The following is a 17,122-nucleotide window of genomic DNA, read 5'->3' as shown; positions in this document are numbered from 1 at the left end:
AAATTTAATGAAGAGGAAAATTAAGGCATCAACTCAGCTTCTTTAATAGAACTGAGTCATACAATTAATCACAAAAGAAAACATCTTTCTAACTTTTAAAGTGGCAAATAAAACTGCCAATCAAACATCAAAAACTTTTTACAGGTAGTTATTCTAACTAAATTAGAGTACTTTATGTTGTCTCTGTGTATTATACACCTTGTATAATTATTATAGACAAGGATGCCTGCTTTCTAGTAAATGGAGTACAGAATTTCCTCTTTGAGTTATTGTAAAATAATAAAGTTACCACACTTTGGATTCTTCCCATCTCTTGGTACCCCCATCAGCATGCAGACATGCCATTATATGTCCCATGTTTTTAAAAATCTCTTCTTACCTCCACTTCTCTCACATTATTTCTTTGGCTCCTTTGTCACAAAACTAGAAGAAAAAAAACAGAGTTGCCTTGCTCACTGCTGCATATTGTTCCCTCCCATTCTCTGTTAAACCCACTCTTGACTAGGTTTTCAATCCCACAGCTCCATGGGAACCAATCTCATTAAATTCATTCATGAATCCATGATACTAAACCCAATGGTCAGTTTTCAGTCCTCATGTTACTTGACCAGTAACATGCAGTACTTGATACAACTGTTTACTTTCTCCCCATTTACGCCTTTTCTTCCCTTTGCTTCCAGGACACCACACTATCCTGGTTTTCCACTTACCTCGCTGACTGCTCTTTCCCAATGGCCTTTGCTGCTTTTTCTCTTCGCATCAGCCTCTTAATGTCATGATACACTGGGACTCAGTCCTTCGTTCTTTTGCCTTTTCTATCAGCACTTATTCCCTGGGTGATCTCAGGTAGTCACAAGGTTTTGAATACTATCTATGTGCGATGATTCCCAAAAGTACATCGCCAGACCAGACCTTTCTCCAAATTCCTGACTTGTATATCCATCTACCTCCTACCAACTCCACTTGACATCAAATAGGTATCTCAAAGTCAACATGTCCAAAACTAAACTTCTAATCTTCTACCCCAAAAGCCATGTCACCTACAGCCTTCCCCATCTCAGTTGATGGCAAATCCTTCAAGGTGCTCAGACCAAAATCTTGAAGTCTTCCTTGATTCTTCTCTTTATTTCATACCCCACATCCAAATCATCAACAAGTCTTTTTGACTTAACCTTCAAAATATATTTAGAATATGACCACTTCTTACACATTCACTGCTATCATCCTGGTCTGGATTACCACCATCTCTCTTCCTTGAATTATTAAATGGTCTCCATTGTTCTTCTCTTGTCCCCCTACAGTCTATTAAGGGGTTGACAAATTGGGCCCACTGTCTGGTTTTGTAACATCCTGAGAGGTAAACTGTTTAAAAAAATTTTTTAAATGAATATTGTGAGACACATAAAAAGTATATGGGGGCTTCCCTGGTGGCGCAGTGGTTGAGAATCCGCCTGCCAATGCAGGGAACACGGGTTCGAGCCCTGGTCTGGGAGGATCCCATGTGCCGTGGAGCAACTAGGCCCGTGAGCCACAGTTACTGAGCCTGTGTGTCTGGAGCCTGTGCTCCGCAACAAGAGAGGCCGCGATAGTGAGAGGCCCACGCACCGCGATGAAGAGTGGCCCCCGCTTGCCGCAACTAGAGAAAGCCCTCGCACAGAAACGAAGACCCAACACAGCCATAAATAAATTTAAAAAATTAAAAAAAAAATGTATATGAAATTCAGGAACCCTTGTATACTGTTGGTGGGAATGAAAAATGGTACAGCCACTGTGGAAAACAGTATGGAGGTTCCTTAAAAATCTAAAAATAGAGCTACCATATGATCCAGCAAACCTACTCCTGGGCATATATTCAGAAAGACTAAAACTCTAATTCTAAAAGATACATGGACCCCCATGTTCATAGTAACACTATTTACAACAGCCAAGACAAGGAATCAGTCCAAATGCCCATCAGCAGATGACTGGTTTAAGAAGATGTGGTACATATATACAATGGAATATTACTCAGCCATAAAAAAGAATGAAATAATACCATTTACAGCAACATGGAGGGACCTAGAGATTATCATACTAAGTGAAGTAAGTCAGACAGAGAAAGACAAATATCATATGATATCAGTTAAAATGTTTACTCTCTGCCCCTTTACAGAACAATTTGCCAATGTCTGGTATATTCTTAACAGATCAGCTAGAGTGGTCCTTTTAAAATTTAAGTTAGACCCAGTCATTCCTCTGCATAAAGTCTCTCCAGTTCTCTCAGAGCAAAAGTGTTACAGTAGCCAACAAGGGCCATGACTGTCTCACTGCTTTCATTTCCTACAACTCTCCTCCTTGTTAACTGTATTCCAGCTGCTCTGCCTTCCTGCTATTCCTTGATCACACCAGCAGCTCCTTAACCAGGCTCTTGGCATTGACTCATCACCGTCTGGAATGCTTTCCCCCAGACAGGCCATGGATAAAACCCTCACCTTCATCCAGCCTTTGCCCAAATGGCACCTATTCAGTGAGTCCTGTCCTGACCACCCCCACTTAAAACTGTAACTTGTTCCATGCTGCAATTGTAGTCTCCCTCATCTTGCTCTATTTTTTCTTTTTTCTATTGTGCTTATCATCTCCTAACAAACTATATAATTTATTTATCATGTTATAATAAACATAGTATAACATAAATTCCAGAAGAATAGACATTTCTGTTGGTTTCTATTCACTGATAATACCCCAGGAGCCTAGAACAATCCTTGGCACACAGTAAACACTCAATAAATATGTGTTAGATTTGAATTGAATTTCTAATATATTATTGTTAACGTCTGTGATATGTTTAATTGATGCTGAGCCCTTAAAATGCATCCTCCAATTATAACAGCATATCTCTGGTATAGCATAACTATTTAGCAATTTTCTGCTTTATGATATAGTTGGGCATCTGCTGTAGTTAAAAAAGTAGAGATGGCCTTTTATAAATTCTTAAAAACCATGAGAAAAGAAAGATTCCACTATATACCTTTTCCTCTGCAAGAAGTCATTTGTTGAGGCATAAATCTTATTGTAAGGAAGCACTTGAGATTACAAACCTGAAACCCCTGAAGGTCACTGAAATTCAGTCTAAACTTCCTTTTTAAAAACCCAGAGAACTGGCCATCCACTTCCAAGAAGAAGTGTTTGAATGAAGCCTTTTTAAGGCTCAACTCATTGTGCATTTATTGAGTACTTATTATGTGCAACACATATAAATCAGAGATTTTTTTTTACCTATGTCTCTTACAAGGAGAGAGGAAGACAGATGTACTCACAGGAGTATTAAAAACTACTACAGGGCTTCCCTGGTGGCACAGTGGTTGAGAATCTGCCTGCCAATGCAAGGGACACGGGTTCGAGCCCTGGTCTGGGTGGATCCCACATGCTGCGGAGTAACTAGGCCCGTGAGCCACAATTACTGAGCCTGCGCATCTGGAGCCTGTGCTCCGCAACAAGAGAGGCCGCGATAATGAGAGGCCCGCACACCGCAATGAAGAGTGGCCCCCACTTGCCGCAACTAGAGAAAGCCCTCGCACAGAGACGAAGACCCAACACAGCCATAAATAAATAAATAAATAAATAAAAATTAAAAAAAAAAAAAACTACTACAAAGAGTTTCTGGATGTTATTATAGAAAAATGCTGTCCAGTAGAAATATAATGCAAGTCACTATGTAACTGTAAATTTTCCAATAGCCACACTTTAAAAAGATTAAAAGAAAGAGGTATAAAATCAATTTTAATAATATACTTTGTTTAACCCAGTATATACAAACTATTTTCATTTTGACATGTAATCAATATAATATTAAGATATTTTACATTCTTTTTTCTTCTCACTAAGTCTTCAAAAGTCAGTGTGTACTTATGGCACATTGCAACTTGGAACTAAATTTTCTTTAGAAATACTTGATCCATATCCAAAGTTCATAAAATTTACAGGTGAAAAAACAGAGTTGCATACCCAAGTGGTTCTAAACACTTAAAAGTTCTCCATAACTGAATTGAGTATTGCTTTTAGAACTTAAAATTGAATTAATTAAAAGTTAAATCTCCATTTTCAGTTGCAGCCACCCCATTGAAAGTCTGCATGAGCCATATGCAGCTAATGGCTACCGTGCTGGACAGCACAGGTTTACAGCAAGGACTGTCAAACTTTTTCTGTAAAGGGCCAGAGAGTAAATATTTTAGGCTTTGCAAGCCATTCATATCCCTGGCCTAGAAGATTCTGCCTGAGCGATCAGAGAACTCTTTAAAAAGACTTCAAGTCCATTCTCTAGTAAGTCTGTGTCTTTACTCCCGTCTTGCCCCTAGGTTCTTCATGACCATTTTTTCTTTTTTTAGATTCCATATATATGTGTTAGCATACAGTATTTGTTTTTCTCTTTCTGACTTACTTCACTCTGTATGAGACTCTAGGTCCATCCACCTCACTACAAATAACTCAATTTCATTTCTTTTTATGGCTGAGTAATATTCCATTGTATATATGTGCCACATCTTCTTTATCCATTCATCTGTTGATGGACACAGACCTACTAGAGAATGGACTTGAGGATATGGGGAGGGGGAGGGGTGAGATGTGACAGGGTGAGAGAGTGGCATGGACATATATACACTACCAAACGTAAAATAGATAGCTAGTGGGAAGCAACTGCATAGCACAGGGAGATCAGCTTGGTGCTTTGTGACCACCTAGAGGGGTGTGATAGGAAGGGTGGGAGGGAGGGAGACGCAAGAGGGAAGAGATATGGGGACATATGTATATGTATAACTGATTCACTTTGTTATAAAGCAGAAACTAACACACCACTGTAAAGCAATTATACTCCAATAAAGATGTTTAAAAAAAAATTAAAAAATTTAAAAAAAAAAGAAGACTTCAAAAGAAGGTCACTTTTAAGCTGGGATTTAAAGGATGAGTAGGATTTCAAATGTATAAATATAGGAGGATGGTGGGAAGGGCATTCCAGACTGAGACATAAACATGAGCAGTCTCAGGAATGTGAACCACCATGACGAAAAGGAACCAGAATGCCTAATGCATAGGCTTACAGGACCGGAAGGAGGGAAGGAATGTGCTGGTTATTCTCCAGAGGCATTCTCCAACCTTTTCTGCCCTGCAGAGGCTGACCCCTAGGGACTGTATCACCCACACTCTATTGCCTTCTGGATTCCAGTTGGTTTAGCAATGAGGGTGGGTGGGCACTGGCTTGAGATCAGAGTGCAGCTCTCCAGCTCCCTCCCTGTCTCCTGGCTGTTCTGGCAGTGGTAGGTCTATGGTTACAGCTCCTGACTTACCCATCTCTCTTCTTTGGCTCCAAGTTCTCTCCAGGGTCTATTATCACCTCACCCCTGCTTTCCCTGTCCATTCAGCCCAGGGGTAGTAATAGCTTTGCTGTGGCTAACTCCTGGGTTAGTGTTTCATCATCCCTGTTGGGTTCCCTCAACCCCACGCATCACTCTGTAGATAGTTTGCTCATTAAATTCTCCTCAGTTAAACCCTTTTAGTGGGCCATCTGTGTCCCGCCAGCAGCTTCACTGATTCAAGTAGACTGAAGCCAGACCATGGAAGGCCTTGCATGCCAGACTGTAAAGTTTAACCTCTATTCAGTAGAAAGTGGAGAATATCAAGGCTCTTAGCATAGCGCTGTGTGGATTGTGCACTGCACGACCAAATGTGGAGGCCCTCCCTCTTAAGAAAGGGGGTGACATGGTTAAGAAGAACACAAAGGAGGAAGCTGGTCTGGGAGATATTTCTAGGAGAGAATCAACATGACGATACTATCAGGAGCTCAGATTATCATAGGCACTCTATGATGCTAAGACTGGCAAGAGTGGTTGTCAGTTTTAAAGAGAAATTGTCACAGCTACTTAAGTCTGAGCTAAATAGCTCATATTCTCCCCAATATTCCAGAGTTCATCCTTTGCATCAACCTGTGCCCATTCACTGCAGGATCCTCCAGCACTTCTGACTTAGAAACCAGTTGCAGCTGAAGGTTCTTTAGCAGATATTTTTCCACTTCATTATTTTCTGATGTTAGTCTGTGGTGGTTCTGGGAACCAGATAACCAAGTATAAGGAAAATTAGACATTTCCTTCAGGATGTGAAACCCAGGTCCTCTGACAAGTGAGACCTTATAGCAGTGCTCCCCAAACTTGTTCGCATCATGGCACACTGAGAATATCATCATATTGCATGCACACCACCTAAATGGACGAGGCTGCTCTTGGCCAGAGGTGACCAAGATAGAGGCTCTGGCTGCCCCCAACCTCAGCCAACTTCCCCAAGGGTTAAGCAGTTCAACATTGAGTCACATGTGCCACACACTCAAGACATATTAGTTGTGAAGTTCTGCTTTAGCGCTCCAACTCCTTCTGCACAAGAGTCTTTTCCTCTTGGAGCTCTCTCAGGAATCATCATTGACCTCAGGCAGGGTCTGGTCCCCTTTAACATTTGCTCTAATCACAGACATGTGACCCCTCCCTTGATTCTCTGAAGCACCGTCAGGGCCATAGCTAGCCCATATTGAACTCTTATACAAATTAGAAAAAGGTGCCCTTGCTCTGGATGGACATCGCCCAGCACCGAGATGTGACAGCATCCAGCTGAGATCAGGAATGTTTAAATAAGGTTTTATTAAAAATGCATGGGATTATAAAAAGGAAGTGGCATCACTCAATAATCAGTCTTAGTTGGGCTTGGGGCTCACTGAAAGGCTGCATCCTTACTTTGCTGGGCACCTTTCTACTCTCCCGCAAGTCACTCTATCTTTGTAACCCTTCCAGCTGGGAAATTGACTGTCCAGTCCTATTGGCTGGCTCTTCCCTAAGTAGCTTAACCTTCCGTGAAAGCCATACTTGTATATCAAATACCGTGATATATTTCCAACCTCCAGTGTTGTACTGAGCTTTAGCAACTATCTTGATGATACCCAAGATCTCAGGGAAGTTTGGCCAGTTCTAGGATCTTCTCTCTTGAAGCTTTTACTCCTACTTCTGCTTCTGGGCCACCTAGTAACTAGGCTAATCCCATTAATCTAACAGCATGATCCACTAACCATAATGTATAGTATCAACTCCTTGATCAAAATCAATCCTCTGCCCTCCAAGGTTGGCAACAGAGGAGACTAGGAGAAGAAGAAAAAAAACCTGAAGCTTTAAAGTACCCTTTCTTTATGGAAGGTCTCACTGCTTGGCCAATTTAAAACTGGGCTTGATTATATTAGGGAATTGACAGATAATTTTAGTTTTTACTTTGGGTAGAATAAGCACAAGAGAGTCTCTCATGAGTCAAATACACATGAGTGAAATACACACTGGGATCAACAGGCCCAATAACTAGTTATGTGCTGTATTTGTGTACATCTAATGTCCTAGGTAAGTCCTGTTGCTGGACACATAGGCTCTTCAATAATAGCCCAAAATAGATCTGGCAGACTCAGCCTCAGAGTGAAAACGTGGCAAGGGATGAACTTTTTTCCAAATGTGGGGAAGGTTAACATGACCTAAAACCTAGCTCCTCTGTCCCTTGCCAGATGTGAATGACCTTTTCGTGACAAATAAAAAAAGAGAACCTTAATGAAATATACCTGCATCACTAGGTGTGCTTACTACAGACACTTACTCAGCAAGTCCGTCAGGTCAGTGGATGAGGTCAAGGACTTGCCAAACTGGGGTCACTGTCAACTAATGGAACAAAAAGAGAAGGAAAAGAGAAGGAGGAAGAAAGCTAAGCAGTTTTGAGCTGAGACAGGAGTCACAGCCTCCTACATAGAGCTACTTGAAAATATGTCTTTCTCCCCCTTTCTCTTGCTAGAGAATTAGGAGCCTCTCAACGTGTTCACAGTTGACTGGTGTCACACAGCAAATCCTCACCTTGATGGCATTCTCCCTCTGCAGGCTGCTCAGCTGGAGCTCAAAGAAGGCACCTCTCCTCAGCTGTCCCCCAGTGTGACTGACACGTCTCCTGTGCCACTCACCTTGGATGTCATTCTCTTGGCCAGCATATTATAACAACTAATTGCTCTGATACTGATTCAAAGAGGAGAATATAAAACTACTGCTGGACAACTTGGTTCTTCTTTTTACCTTTTTGCCTTGGTCTGTAATATAGGCCACAAGTAAGGCATATCCATGTTAGCATGGCCCCAACAGTATCAGAAAACACCAAATTAAAGAGTTTTACTGCATTCTATGAGACCCCTTGGCACCTTATTGTTTTAGTTAAAACGCTCCAAGATTGCTTGTCCCATCTGATAATGATGGTTGAATTGGGGAATGGTGGCTTGCACCGCTCTACCTCACCTCGACACCATTGTAAACTATTCAGGTGGTTTGAAAAAAGCTTCCTTTCTCAAAAAAGGTGGTGCATTTTGACTGGCCTCGGTCAATCTAAGGTCAAGTTACCTTGTGACCAGTCAAGGGGTAGGAATTGTTTTAAGGAAAGAATCACAGAAGATAAGGATGCTTCCTGTAGCCTAATAACTTACATTTGGCAGGTTGAACATTAGACTTTCACAGGACTATCTCTCCCTAAACTTCCCACAAGAATCAGACTGTATTCCTTGGGTGAAGCCAAACCCAGTGACTTGGGCCCCTTTGACACAGCGCTCTTTTCTCCCGTCTGCGTGCTGAACTTCTTTGCCCAACTGTGGTCAAATCCAAAGCAACACCATTCTGCCAAGTGCTATCACCGTCGAGGAGAGTAGGTAGACTTGAGGAGTTGCCCTACTTCTGCTTTGCTGGATAGTGTCCCTCTTCTAGAAAAGTTCACAAAGGTGAAGCTCCAAGTTCATAAGTGAAGAGCCGAGTGCTGCCCAGCATCGACGTGCACTCCCCAGGCTACATGAAGGAGCATCTGGTGCTTGTCAATCATTAAGCCTCTGTGAAACATGTTATATTTTTAAAGACAAAACTTTTTAAATACAAAGTTAAGATGATACCTACTTATAGGTAAATTAAATTTATAAGACAAAATGTTGACAAAGTTCTTCAATTAAAGTAATGCAACGTCTAAACTCAACTCTTCATAAGCAGCAAGCTGCATATTTAAAAAACAATGAGTTGTTCAAACAAATAAATGAAATTGTGTTTAGGCATCAGGGCCCATGCTGATGGCTATCAGGAAATAAAAGAATGTAATTAACTTGGAAAAACTTTCAATGATAAATAAACAAATGTGATCACTATATGTTTTAATCATCCTTGTTACGTTTTTTTTTTTTTTTTTTTTTTTAAATTTTATTTATTTATTTATTTATTTTTTTTGAGTTTCTAAAGTTAATTTTTGTCCTTTATTTATTTATTTATTTTTATTTTTTTAAACATCTTTATTGAAGTATAATTGCCTTACAATGGTGTGTTAGCTTCTGCTTTATAACAAAGTTAATCAGTTATACATATACAATATGTTCCCATATCTCTTCCCTCTTGCATCTCCCTCCCTCCCACCCTCCCCATCCCACCCCTCTAGGTGGTCACAAAGCACCGAGCTGATCTCCCTGTGCTATGCGGCTGCTTCCCACTAGCTATCTATTTTACATTTGGTAGTGTATATATGTCCATGACACTCTCTCACCCTGTCACATCTCACCCCACCCCCTCCCCATATCCTCAAGTCCATTCTCTAGTAGGTCTGTGTCTTTATTCCCGTCTTGCCACTAGGTTCTTCATGGCTTTTTTTTTTCCTTAGATTCCGTATATATGTGTTAGCATACTGTATTTGTTTTTCTCTTTCTGACTTACTTCACTCTGTATGACAGACTCTAACTCCATCCACCTCATTACAAATACCTCCATTTCATTTCTTTTTATGGCTGAGTAATATTCCATTGTATATATGTGCCACATCTTCTTTATCCATTCATCTGTCGATGGACATTTAGGTTGCTTCCATGTCCTGGCTATTGTAAATAGAGCTGCAATGAACATTTTGGTACATGACTCTTTTTGACCTATGGTTTTCTCAGGGTATATGCCCAGTAGTGGGATTGCTGGGTCGTATGGTAGTTCTATTTGTAGTTTTTTAAGGAACCTCCATACTGTTCTCCATAGTGGCTGTATCAATTTACATTCCCACCAACAGTGCAAGAGAGTTCCCTTTCCTCCACACCCTCTCCAGCATTTATTGTTTCTAGATTTTTTGATGATGGCCATTCTGACCGGTGTGAGATGATATCTCATTGTAGTTTTGATTTGCATTTCTCTAATGATTAATGATGTTGAGCATTCTTTCATGTGTCTGTTGGCCATCTGTATATCTTCTTTGGAGAAATGTCTATTTAGGTCTTCTGCCCATTTTTGGATTGGGTTGTTCGTTTTTTTGTTATTGAGCTGCATGAGCTGCTTGTAAATCTTGGAGATTAATCCTTTGTCAGTTGCTTCATTTGCAAATATTTTCTCCCATTCTGATGGTTGTCTTTTGGTCTTGTTTATGGTTTCCTTTGCTGTGCAAAAGCTTTTAAGTTTCATTAGGTCCCATTTGTTTATTTGTGTTCTTATTTCCATTTCTCTGGGAGCTGGGTCAAGCAATTAGAGAAAGAAGAACAAAAAAACCCCAAAGCTAGCAGAAGGAAAGAAATCATAAAGATCAGGTCAGAAATAAATGAAAAAGAAATGAAGGAAACAATAGCAAAAATCAATAAAACTAAAAGCTGGTTCTTTGAGAAGATAAACAAAATTGATAAACCATTAGCCAGACTCATCAAGAGAAAAAGGGAGAAGACTCAAATCAATAGAATTAGAAATGAAAAAGGAGAAGTAACCACTGACACTGCAGAAATACAAAAGATCATGAGAGATTACTACAAGCAACTCTACGCCAATAAAATGGACAACCTGGAAGAAATGGACAGATTCTTAGAAATGCACAAACTGCCGAGACTGAACCAGGAAGAAATAGAAAATATGAACAGACCAATCACAAGCACTGAAATTGAAACTGTGATTAAAAACCTTCCAACAAACAAAAGCCCAGGACCAGATGGCTTCACAGGTGAATTCTATCAAACATTTAGAGAAGAGCTAACACCTATCCTTCTCAAACTCTTCCAAAATATTGCAGAGGGAGGAACACTCCCAAACTCATTCTACGAGGCCACCATCACCCTGATACCAAAACCAGACAAAGATGTCACAAAGAAGGAAAACTACAGGCCAATATCACTGATGAACATAGATGCAAAAATCCTCAACAAAATACTCGCAAACAGAATCCAACAGCACATTAAAAGGATCATACACCATGATCAAGTGGGGTTTATCCCAGGAATGCAAGGATTCTTCAATATACGTAAATCAATCAATGTGATACACCATATTAACAAATTGAAGGAGAAAAACCTTGTTACGTTTTTCATACTTGCAAAACAAAGTCATGATTAGCTATCTTATGACCAAGACCCAGGTCATATACTCAACTAAACCCATCTTCCCTACATCTTGGGCACACACCTACAAACACGTCTCCCAGCCATGCTTGCAGTTATTGAGGTCTGGCCAATGGAATATAAACAGGGGTAAGAGTGTCACATTCAGGTCCATAAAACCTCCCACACAATCCTCCTGTGCTCTCTGTCTTCTGTCTCTGCCAGACAGAAGCAAAGGATCCCAGGGAGAGGGAGAGAGTATCTGAAATCCCAGGGAAAGGTAAACTTATTAGATAGAAGGAGGCTATGTCCCTGAATTACTGCGTGGAGCAGAGCCTTCCCTACCAACCTGGAGTGCACTGTGACATGCAGGAAAAACAAACCTTTACTGAGTTAAGCCACTGGAACCTTGGAGTTAAAGAAACATTACATGAGTTCACTTTCTTTGACTAAATCACATTCTTACACTGTATTCTTACCCCTTTATTTCAGAAATTGAGCAACGGTAGACAACATACCTTTATCTTTTCCATAGTTAGAACATACTTGAACTCTTTGCCAATGTTACTTGAATTCCTACCATGTCAAACCTATTTGACAGCACAGATAAATAATACAGAATTATGCAGTCATCTTTTATGCAGTCCTTTAGACAGTCATGCTAATCCATGATGCTAAATTTAGAATTAAAATGCATTGAATCCAAATGTAAATAGTTGGGAGAAAATTTTTAAATAGTGTTATATTCCTTCTTTAATAATAATCCCATAATGGCCATTTCATGGAAAAGTAAATTTTTTCCTCATGTTATATACATTACTGTCAATAAATATCCCCGAATTACACAGGAAATCACTGTCATTGCCTGATGTATACAAAAGGAAATTTCAAAAAACTTTTTTCTTAAAAGGAATGATTTTGACATTTTTTGACACCTGTATTAATGCTACATGACTAATAAAACCGTGAGAATTGCTTAGACTAAATCAAGGAACAGTTTGTGTTCAGAATGAACACAAGTCAAAATGCTTAAGAGAGAGGAATGTAGTCTTCACCTGTATGGATCTCCACCAATAAAAGGTAAAATATAAAAAATGGAATAACCAAAATGTACATTTTCTGAGTAGAATTAACTTAGGCTTGGAGAGTAATAATAGTGGCATCGACAAAACATATTTTTGATGCCACCATTTTATCTTTGAATTTTTGTTACATATTTATATGTCAGAAATGTTTATTGGGACATCACCTCTGAGGAGAGACAACTGAACTGAGATAAAAGCTAGAAACTGTCCTGATTTATATAAAGAACCTCCATTGCCTATAATTCATGGAGTAATTGATTTTGTTATAACGACATTTGTTTCACTTTCTTTTAAAACTTCCCACACTAATTTTTTTCTTACAGTTAATGTTCAGGTTTATCCATGCTTACCAATTTCTTTGTTCTCCATTCCTTCTTTCATCCCCCTTCTGGTTCCCATAATCTTTTTTCCTGAAATTCATTATTTATCAATACTAATTCTTTCAGCCTGGGCCTTATAAATAATATACACTTTCCAGTTTTATCTAAAATGATTTTTATTTTCATCCTCACTCAAATAGTAGTTTTAACTGGGTATAGGTTTCTAGGTTGAATTAGTCCACTTTAGCACTCTGAGTATACTGACTAAGTCATTGCTCTTGCTTTTGATGAGGAATCTATCTTAGTGGGTAAGTAGCTGGTCTCTAAGTTCAGCCTGGGTCCAGGCGTGGCTCCACCATTCACTTGCTGTGTGACTTGGGGGGAAAATACACAATCTTTCTGTGGCTTAGTTTCCCTATCTGTAAAATGGGGGGAAATCTAAAGCATACTGCATTGGATTATTGAAAGATTCATGCATGACCAGTGTCTGTAACATAAAAAGCAATTTGGTATCTTTTTTTATTTATCTTGCTCAGGACTAGATGTAAATGTAGATTCTATAGCTGTGCTTGAGTTCTCATGGGATTCTTTCTGTTTCACCAGAGCCCTGGGCAGATGCATGCTTCCTTGAAAGGCAATACAGTGCAGAGACTAAAAGCACTGATTCTAAAGACTACCTGGGTTTCCATCTTCATGTGACGTTTGTAATACCACTGAACTTCTGGCATATTGTTTAAAAAAAAACATTCTCTGTGACTCAGTTTTCCTGTCTGAAGTCCCTCTTCAGTGAAGGGGGATTAGAAAACTCCACCGAAAAATGACAATAAAAGCTAACACCTATAACACATGACATGTGCCCTGCACTGTTCTAAATATTTTACTATATGAACTCATTTAATCTTCACAACCTTACAAGGTAGGTATTATTATTAATTTCATTTTACAGAAAGGAAAACAGTCATGGAGAGGTTTTTGTTTGCTTGTTTTTACACGATGTCTAAGGTTCAATGGATTTTCTTTCCTTTCTTTCACACTCAGTTCTGTATACAATTTTTTTCTTCTTTTGTACCAAAAAGGTTTGGAGGAGTGGTTAGGGCAAGGGATGAGGAGTAGGGATCGCAGCTCACACTAGCACTGTCTGCTGTGTTGCCAGAATCCAAAGCCTGCGACTGAATTTTGAACACTCTCTTCAGTCAAAGCCATTGCTAGAAAAGGCTCCTTTTGCAACACCACAAGTTCTTCTCTAATTCTATTTGAGAATGTGCTTTAATTTTCTAAAATCTCATTGACAACATGTGGCCTTTTCCACAGCACATCACTCCTAGGGGCCGAAAGTTCTTATAATCTGTAGGACACGAGCAAAGCAGACAAGAAGTCACCTCTGAAACCCCAGCCTCTTTCCAAAAATCTCTTGTCTTAATTATTAAACAAAAATAATCTTCCTAGACTCACTAGAATCATTTTATACAATGGAAGAAATAATAGTACAATATATTCATCAAAAATATTTTGCTTGGAAGTTCAAAGAAGTAAGTCAAACTGCAGGCTTTTCTGATAGAACCAATTTTTTCTTTGCCTAATGTGTATAGGAAGAAATAAAACAAATTATCGGGAAGAAAAACAATGTCGATAAAATTTAGCTATCCAGAATTTAGTGTAATTTAAATATTGCTCATGAAACTTGTTGTGATTTTCTAAACCATTTATTTACCTGGCAGCTGCAAAACTACAGTATATAAGCACTAGCTGTGAAACTAGTCCATGGTTCCCCTAAGTTCTCCCATCTGAAGCCCCTGATGACAAAAGCTCATGGCCACAGAGGTGGGGTGGGAGGGAGTCTCTGTAGGTGAAAAAGGCCCTCCACTGAGGAACATCAACCAGATCAGGGCTCAGACCTGGGACCTGCTGTTTACTCTCTTGTATGTCATTAATGGACCTCAAGGAATGACCTAAGTGTCAGCCAGACACCTGATTATACCCCAATTCTCCAGTCTTGTAGATCACCATTTCTTTAATATTTAAATTAAAAGGTGTAAACTCCCATTCAAACACAGGAGGAAGCAGCATGCTGACTCCCACCCTAAATAGTCTGGAGACACCCAGGAGTATATGTTTCTCCTGTTGACCTTCTGCTCTGGTTTTCTTGATCCACTGTATCTTCAATCCCACTCACATCTTGTCTCCTGCAGTTTTGTCTTCTCTTCACCCTCAACTAGCCCAACTCAAAAGGCATTCCCTCTTCCTTTGATTCCCCAAAGCCACCATGATGATAAGCCTTTTGAATGAATCAGACCATTTTTTGAAGGCTTAAGAGTCAAAGGGATTTGTGGTGATGAGGGTGGGGAATGCCTCCCATCACAGAATCATAACCGCATATGCCTTCAATTTGAACTTTAGACACTGCTGTTCTTAAAGGCCCCTCAACTATCCTCGATTATAGAAACTTCTCCCGGGCTGTTTTCCTCGTTGGGGACCTCCCTCTACATGATGCAGGACCAGCCCTCTTCACTTCTCTTCCTTCTTCTCCAACCAGCCTTCAAGTTCTCACAATCTCTTGGCATTTTTCACACACAGCAGTTCTTCTCTGTACTCCTTACCTCAAACCTTCTGAAGCCTACTTTTTAACGTCATTAAGGTGCTTCAAAAATAAAGGGCCATCTATTTTTCCCCATTTCCTAGCTCCAACCCCAAACACAGCAGAAGCTGTGACATCGGGCTTTGTAGGATCACATTCCTAGAAGTGGCTCCCTTACTCTTCAGTGTCTTTACAGAGAAGGAACCAGTATAAAGACTCATTCTTCCCATTATATGAATTATGCCACCTCCTCCTGTTATCTCCCTTAAGAAGAACCAAAGACAATTCATTTTTTGTTTTAAATAGTAATGTTTCCCTTCCCACTACAGGAAGTAATACCTGCTCTCCAATGGAAATGGAGGATGACACATGTGGATAAGCATATGCAAACTGCCAGGCCTGTATTAAGTATGGAGGCATTGTGGTTGCTCTGATTTTGACTGGTATTATTTCCTCTCCTTGTGGGAATAGTGATCTTTTAAAAAATAAATCATTTTATCATGCTATCCTCTGCTTTAAACTCTCCAATAGACTCTCATTGCACTCAGATATAATCTAGGGCCTACAGGCCCTACTTTCTAGCCCTTTCATACTTCTCTAACCTCATCACCCTTCAATCCCCTTCTTGTTTACGCTGTCACACTCCAGCCATACTGGCCTTCCTTCACTGCTCGCATTCCAGACATATGTATTGAGCATCTACTATGTGCCAGGTAATGTTTTAGACACTTGAGGTACATCAGTGAACAAAACAGAAAACACTTCCTCACACAAAATATACTGTAGCTGCTGTTTCCTCTTCCTAGTACGTTTACCCCAGAGTTTCGCAAGGTCCGGCTTCTCTTCATCCTTTAAGTCTTGGCTCAAACATTACCTCCTCCAAGAAGACTTCCCCAACCACACTTTCTGGAGTAGTATCCACTCCCCTGGCCACTATGTATTTCACCATCCTTCTTTGATCGCAGTTGTACTTACTATTTTTCAATATTATCCTGTCCATTTATTTATCTATTTAATTTTAAAATTTTACTTATTAATCATCTGTCTTTCCCAGTTAGAATGTAAGCTCCATGAAGGCAGGGACTTAGTCTGTTATGTTCCTCATTAAATCCTTTGCACATATAACAGTGCCTGTCATGTTGTAAACACTCAATAAACTGGATACACTGAATGCGTGAATAATGGATGAATGAATGAATGAAAGAAATTACATCTGCTTTTGCTTGAAGTCATTTTCCTTGCTCCGTGTGGTCCTTGTTGTCAAGAATGGTGTGTCCCCTGCCATCCCTGGGTAAAGGTGGACATGTGACCAATTTGGGTCAATTATGGACTTGCATTCTTTGGATACAGTGATTAGTCCAAGGATTGGGCACAGAGTCCAAGCCAGGCCAATCAGTATAGCTCTCCAGATCTTTCAAAATAGGACGTTAAGAGGGGTATCCCTTTCTTCTCAGCTCACAAGCTTTAAGGATTTATATATAGGGCTACTGGTGGCCACCATCTTCCTTTGACATAGTTTGTCGAGGGTAGACCAGAATGAGATTAAAATTTAAGGTGAAATTGGACCAAGAGATGGAGCTAGAGAGAATGCCTTGATAACATTAGTTAAGCCTCTGCTCCCAGTCTTGCTTAAAAAGCCTAGTATCCCAATTCTGTGAGTCACTAAGTTTCTATTTTTTACTTAAGCCAGTTTAGAGTTGGGTTTTTGTACTGTGTGACTGAAAGAGTCCTGACTATGAGTTGGTGCTTACAC

At 39.8% G+C, this 17,122-nt stretch overlaps 1 long non-coding RNA gene across 1 annotated transcript; it reads right to left on the bottom strand.

The window, feature by feature from the left end:
- Window positions 1-462: 462 nt before the first annotated feature.
- On the bottom strand, window positions 463-12,082 carry LOC309625370. Its single transcript, XR_014242491.1, has 2 exons — window positions 11,364-12,082; window positions 463-9,226 (listed from the first exon to the last, which is right to left on the bottom strand). It is a non-coding gene; the product is annotated as an uncharacterized lncRNA (long non-coding RNA).
- Window positions 12,083-17,122: the final 5,040 nt, after the last annotated feature.

The sequence above is a fragment of the Balaenoptera borealis genome, assembly GCF_965194805.1.
Source record: "Balaenoptera borealis genome assembly, chromosome: 3".
Lineage (NCBI taxonomy): Eukaryota > Metazoa > Chordata > Mammalia > Artiodactyla > Balaenopteridae > Balaenoptera > Balaenoptera borealis.
Note: the sequence above shows the minus strand (reverse complement) of the source record. Positions and strands in the feature narration are given on the sequence as shown.